The 7,338-nt window shown below is 43.4% G+C and overlaps 1 long non-coding RNA gene across 1 annotated transcript; it reads right to left on the reverse strand.

Annotated features, from left to right (window-relative positions):
- Positions 1-1,626: 1,626 nt before the first annotated feature.
- LOC133020810 (uncharacterized) lies at positions 1,627-3,412 on the reverse strand. Its single transcript, XR_009682943.1, has 3 exons — positions 2,177-3,412; positions 1,964-2,057; positions 1,627-1,872 (listed from the first exon to the last, which is right to left on the reverse strand). It is a non-coding gene; the product is annotated as an uncharacterized LOC133020810 (long non-coding RNA).
- Positions 3,413-7,338: the final 3,926 nt, after the last annotated feature.

A 7,338-nucleotide genomic window follows, 5' to 3' on the forward strand; every position in this document is an offset into this window, starting at 1 on the left:
TTAATTATCAATAATTTAAGTTACTGTTCAAAGATTAATAGGCCATATATATATATATTGTTACCTGTTCATTTGTTGTAATGTTGTAAATTGATTTTGTGAATTATAAACGATTCTTGATGCAGCTACTGAAGCAGAAGCACCGTGTCTGAGTGACGTTATTAACATCTCCCCTTTTCAGGGCACAACATAAACACAGTCTAAATCCAGCTGAAATAAACAGAGCCCATTGTTACGCTCTGTACAAAGTTTGATTGTAATTAAAATCATTTGAAGATTTGTTTTTTCTCGTGAGGAAAGATAAAAGAGAGGAGAGAATAGGAGCCTTATCTTTGAGGCTTTGGACGTGATAAAATCATTTGTTTTTCACTGTTTTTGCCAATCAGCGTTTCTCTCTCGCCCGTTTCTCTCACGAGTGTGGATGTGTCTAAATGCAGGCGTGTCCATGGATGTGTTGTGTGTTTATCTTGGATGATTGTGTAGCCTCAGTACTCTTCACAGAGGGTAGATTACTTATTTATTAATACTCATTTATTCAGATGAGGCATCTGGAGAGGCCGGGGGGCTTGTTTAAGTCATGAAATAAAACCCCTCTACTCTTCATCCCCCTCCCTGAAGAACCCCTCGCTCTCAACATCCGGATTGAAATCTCTGTAGCTCCAATCTGAAAAAACAACCACCCCCCCCACCCCCCAAACAACAACAAACAAAAATACCCACAACAGAAGTTTTGAGAATCAAATGAGTCATACTTTTCTTGAGATTCAGTCTATCTCTGTCCTTTGTGTAATCCGAGCATTCTGTTTGTTGCCTGCAAAATAAATATATACTACTTCTGGGTTTGTACAACTAATAAATGAGTTTTCTTCTTGACTCTTAGCAGAAATTGCAATTCTATTAACTATTTTCTGTGATGTTCTTTGCTATTTGAGTACTCTAATTATTGTTATTTTTAAGTGTAAAACTAAATCCTTACAAGTCCGCACTGCTGTTGATCGGGGTGATGTGTGTCAGTCTGTCAGTCCAACGCTGAGTTGCACATGTTGTAAGGTGGGCACTAGACGAAAAGCAGTATTATTGTCACAGTGAACCTCTACGGACAGGCCTAATCCCCTGCTGTAACCAACTGTTTCCATGATGTTACCTTGGCGTTCGCCAGTGAAGACAAGGTGGGTCTATCGGCGTTTGCGGACCTTAAGGGGGATTTGGAGAACAAAGGAGAGAGCCGCGGGGGGGCTCGCTGAGCCTCGCGGACCGATCGCGACGTGTGATCTAATTAGCATATGAATCGGAGTCCAGCCGCTGGCTAGAACCTCTCTCTACTCACCATTGGAGGAAACCACAGACCCTTGAAACTAATGTCACTCGTGATTGGTTGGTAGAAGTGTTGCTATTGGTCACCTTATGGGTCATTGCAGTGCACACGTGGGGTCACAGCATTCCGCACGTGGGGTAAGCCCCTCCCACACAATATTTATAATAAAAATGTATATATTAATATTTATTATTATTTATAAGTAAGCCTTTACCAAAAGCACTGCAGTTAATTAAAACTAAACATTCATGTGATGCTTGATGTTATAGGTGAACATATTGTACAGGGAACAAATGTGAACAAGGTATATGTGGAGTGAAAGCTTTATTTACATACAGCAAAAATATTGTACAAAAACTCAGATGAGGCTTGAAATGTTTCTCTGCAGCCTCTGGGTCATGACTTCTTTGTGGGACTCTTCTCCAGTGTGTAGACGTCTGTGGTGTGTAGCTGTGAGATCAGTGTAGCTTCCAGTCTTATATGAAGTGTGGGACACAGGTCGGTGCACTCCTGGCTGTGGAAGGATGGATCCATGTCATCTGTCCCGCTTCAATCAGCTGTAAACACATTCAGTAAAATTAGCACAGTTCAATTACAACATACACCTTTACATGTAACTGGAAAATTATTTAATGAATATAACCTTACTCTCTTTCTTCTCCGACAACTCCTCAATGCTGATGTAAGGTCTGGTCGGATCATACTGGCTCATAGTGTGTCTTTGTACGTCATGGACAGGCAGCTGGAAAACAACACATGTAACATGACTTTATTATTAATAAACGGAAATAGCCGCGCTGCATCACCGTTGGAAGATCCACAGCAAAAAAACACCAAAACAATTCATAAACAGTTACTTACATTCAATGGCTTCCTTTTCTGCACTTTAAATCCGGACTTTCAGCGTCTCAGCCTAACGCCTCTTTGTTTGTGTGTGTGTGCGTGTGTGTGTGTGTGGGGGGGGGGGGCTGAGGCTGTGAAAACATACAGAAAAAAGTCACGTTGATGAAAAAACTTAACGAGAACAAACTGTTACATCTAAGTAATTCATACATATTTACACATGCACTAGATCTGCTCCAGCACTCGATGCTGTATTCGTATTTTAGCAACTTTCTCGCTATCCCAAAGAGTGGCGGACATGCTTTCAGATGTACCAGTTAGCTTAGTGGTTAGCATGGCGGCTCTAGCTCACCGTAACTCAGGGACTGTGCGCCCGTCTTCTCCGCCTCGACTCGTCCACACCGGGCCCGCGGCTCTGCCTCCACACGCACTCATCTTCTCCTCCAGGGAACAGCGTCGTGTCGACTTCAGCAAGTTATTTACCCCGAAGACAGAGTCACTCGTACGGGACAAGCTAAACACGACCCGCTTCCTGTCTGCGGGACACTCGACGCTGCTGCACGGCGTTTACGAGGCTCTGATTGGACGAGTCCATCAGCTGATGACGCGAGCGGGTGACGTGAGCAGCGGTTAATTCATATGGGATAAGTATTTGACTGAGGCCAGGTTTATTTTTTGTGGTGTTTAGTACATTTACACACATGATTCACGCTGTTCTGTGTTCGTAACCTTATAGTTGAATGCACTTATCGTAAGTCGCTTTGGATAAAAGTGTTGACTGTTTTAATGGAATACTGAGAAAGTTTAATAACAACAATGAGACAATTGAAGTTCAAATTATGAAGGAATTTAAGCTCTATATTGTGTCTCCTTTATATTTAAAATAATAATCAAACTGAGTGGAGATGTATGTTGTATCCAAACAGCCGGCTGCTGTGTTTTGTCACTGTGCAGTCCATGGGGGATTAAATATTACTATTTTTATTATTAAATCATTAAATCAATGAATGTTTCATAGCAATTTTGAAAGTAGTGGTGAAAAGGTACCATTTATAATTCATGGAACAGCTTAGTTTGCCATTGACATGTGAATTTGATGCCAGTATTTTGGGAGGACAGATATTTTTATGGAAAGCCAGTAGAAGTTTGGAGCTTACAGGACACAGATGATCATACCCAGCATCATTTATTTGCTGGTAGAGGTGTGGTTTACACTTCCTCTGTGCATTTAACCAGCACAATTGAAAAAGTGACTGTAATCATGCCACTCTGTACTGTTGTTGAGATTTAGGATTGGATGACAATACAAATTTGAAATAAAGTGCATTGTTTCATTTCTTTTGACTGCATTGACCTTTGTTCGTGGTATACAATATAATTCATTATAGCACACTTACTTACTTAAGAACAATTTAAAATTTCAGGTTTAATATTTATTTTAAGCCTGGTTTACTCAGCCAGATAGTTTGTTGGTGCCTCTTACACATTGGTGTTATCTGCTCTCAGGGAAACTGATTTGCATTTGTGAAGCTCAGAGCATTGTCATTTGCATGTGAAAGCGTCCTCTAGGAGTTGGAGCAGGGGGGGTCAAATCTCAACAGCTCACAGGCTTGACAACTGCAGGAACCCTGAGCGTTTCCTTTGCTGCCTGCAGATACGTGTGAAAGTCGTTAACCGAAGGATGTGCCAACACTTCTCTGCGACACAGATTGACACAAACGCTTCTTTTCATGCAGTGGGGGCAGTGGGATGTTCTCAGTCCACCCTGTCACCATGAAGCCCTGACTTTAGACTTCAAATACCAGTTTAGGCTCCAGCTGTGTAGGGAGTTACATGGATAACTTGGTAAACCTGCTCTTTGGAGAGCGGGGTTTATCCAGCAGAAATCCAAAGTTGATCTCTTGATCCTTTAACCTGAACAAATGAAACTGAATTCCACATGACATTTAAGAGATAATAACAATTTGATGCACTGCAGGTTTTTCGTACTTCCAAACCTCTTTCGGTTCCCTCTCCTGCTCTCGTCCCCATGAGCTTCGCCTTCACGTGGGAGGCGGGCGGCTGTCGCTTGTTGGGATGCCAGGCGGTGATTCACCCGTGGATGACAGACTATATCTCGTGCAAGGCCCTGGCTGATATGACATGTGCCAGCTGGGCTGTGGATGCCTCAGATTTTCTGTGTCTTCTCCCTAACGTGCCAACACAACCAGCCGCTGAGCTCGGGAGTTACCCCGCTCTTACACAGGGCTCTGCACATGCAACCCCCTGATCTTGAGTGAGACGGAAGCGAAGGTGTCAGAACCTACTCACGAAGCAACGCTCCACAGAAAGACCATGGGTCGGAGGGGTCGGGGGAGAAACAGCTGGATCAGACATCTGGATTCAACTCTGTAGCCTCGAGATGTGGATCCGATGTCGTCTTCCTCTCTGTTCTACAAAGCCTTTAATCTCGGGCCTTCTGTGCAACCCTGTGTCTCGGTTGAGTAACTCTGCCGTGGCCTTCGTGCGCCTCCTATGTGTGCAATCAAGTGGAGGTTCTCACAAGTGCATGTGAAAGCTCCTGTTTTGACAGGTGCTTGAATCGGGGATTAGAGTGCGGATGAGAGTTGCATTAATCAGAGGATTCAGCCTCGGCCGCTCCTCTCATCCCTCCGACTAAATATACAGCACCGAGCCCTGTGAGCCGGGCAGGGAGGCAGGGAGTGACTGAGATGGTGTAAATGTGGTTTTCGAGCTGTCAAATAGAGGCTTATTACTGGAGGGCTAGACATGCTTTCATGGGTCATTCAATGTGTTTGTGTCTGGTGTGTGTGTGAGTGTGTGTGTGTGTGTGTGTGTGTGTGTGTGTCTGTGTGTGTTCCCTGATTTGGACGGGGGGCTCAGAGGAGAGTGATGAGTGTGTAAAGTTTGTTTTATCTTTGAGCGCCGCTCTCTTGGGGCCAGTCTGCAGTTTCTAATGCACTAAAATTGGAGGCAGATGGCTCGCTCCGTTTCCATCTCTTCCTCCTTCTCAGGTCACCTCTATTTCCCACCGCACGCCATCCAGCACTTGTGCGCGAGGTGGCGAGTTCATCTCACGGTCTAATTGAGATGACATTTCTGCTCTCCAAATTAAATTATTCAGCTCCTCTGTTCATTTGTTCTCCCATCCCTTTGTTCCCCGTCCACCAACTGCCTGGCTCTCTCTCCAGGCCAAAAACCTGCGCTCATAAAAGCGCTGACCCCAAAAATAGAGAAACCATAACTTAATTTGAGTGCTTTGTGAGGTGGTGGAAACTCATTCTGAGCGCTGTGACCTTCACTGAAAGTCGGCGAGTTAAAGGCATAAGCACTGGGAGGAATCATCCAGCTGTGACCAGAGGTTTCAAACCAAGTGACGAGCTCCATTCAGGACAATAATAATCTATTATAGAGGTCCAAATTCAAAGGCATGGCAGGACCTTTAGAGAGAAGGCGAGAGCCCTGTGAGTTTTGGGCCTTGCTCTTTAATCAAAAATTCTGTTTGTGCTTCTCGTCGGCCGTATGTTTGAGTTTGCCTTTCACGTATGAAAAACGCAGCAGGACATTGATGGGATCAGCCGCATTCACAATAACAGTAAAATGTCAGGAGGCCCAACATGACGTATAAATTCTGCTGTGGAAATTTCATGTTTTTGTGGATAACGCATCAACAATGGCATCAGGTCTTATTTTTTTATGGTTTCGTCTTTCCAATTTAAAGTTTATGTTGGCATCTTCTACGCACATGGCTCCTGCCTTTCATCTTAACCAATTAATTGTTATTAGGGATGGGCATTCGATTAAATTGTCTTAATCGATCGTTGGGAGAATTAATGACGAATTTTCGATTAATCATTAATATTTTTATATTCAAAAATTCACTATTTATAGGCTATATTAAAATGCAGTGAAAATAAAAAAAACAAAGCGTGTTTCCTCATTCAGATCTTTATTACAAGATGAACAAAATATGCGCTGCCGTAATCTCAAGCAGCGGAGCCGACAGCCAGAAGCCGGTGCTACTAAACACTAATAATATAAAAAAAATCATGTTAAACAATAACTTAACCACAAATATATAATACTTTGGTCTGACAGGTTTTGCCACATGTAACTAAAACTATCAAACAAGGCACCGAGTCGAGAAAGCTTCATAAAAATAACTAGTAACTCACATACAACTTCCGCACCAGCCTACTGACTTGTGTTGAGAAAGATGACATGTTAACATGCTCTGGAGTCAGACGCGAACGCAGCCTGGTGACCGTCAGTCCAGCTGCCGAAACAACTCGCTCTGAGGGGACTGACGTCGCCGTGATACACAGGTAGCTCCGTGCTAACTTGGCTAGCCTGGGGAACCTTATTCCATTCACTTTCCACCTGTTGTGTCATTGTCTCTGCTCGTTGTGCATCGCAGCTCCTCCGTGCTAACACCGAGTGGATGCTAGGTTGAGAGTGAGACCGAGAGCAGGATGCGCCGCCATTAACCAGCGTCGGATGTGCGTTCTTCAAGTGGTACATCATTTGAGTCGTGGCCGAATTGTACTTAAACACAGCTTCGCAGTGTTTGCAGTGAACCAAGTCACTTTTTAATTCAAAATGGTCCCAAGCTAAACTTCGCCGTGACTTCTTCGTGTTTACTTTGGAAATGGTAAAACGGTAACTCGCAGGTAACGAGTAGGTCTGTGGCGTTTTTTTCAAACACTGCCCCCCGTGGTCAAATGTGTAATTACCGAATTTATCGATGAAAAAATTATTTCCTCGACGAAATTCTTAATGATCAATTAATCAATCGTCGATTAATTATGCCCATCCCTAATTGTTATATTTATTGGTAATATAGAGACGTTGCGTCTCTCGTATCTAGGCAACATGGAGTGTCTGAAAGGTACATTTCACATTTTCCACTGATACAAACTTCATCGACAGGCCAACTTGCTCCATTTTGAATTTTCCCAGATGTTTTTCTGCTTTATTTTCACATGGGCTCACTCTGATAATCTCTGGATATTTTACTTGGGGCGGCTGGCGTGAAAGGTTACGATAAATGTTCGGATCAACTAGCGCTGACATTTGCAATCTCACACTCAGCCCCTCTAGAAACTATCAGGCAAATATCTCGAGTTCAGTGCGTGTCTGAAAGCAGCTCGGAGAAAATGTTTCCATCCTTTATGGTCGAC

Source organism: Limanda limanda, chromosome 15, assembly GCF_963576545.1.
Source record: "Limanda limanda chromosome 15, fLimLim1.1, whole genome shotgun sequence".
NCBI lineage: Eukaryota > Metazoa > Chordata > Actinopteri > Pleuronectiformes > Pleuronectidae > Limanda > Limanda limanda.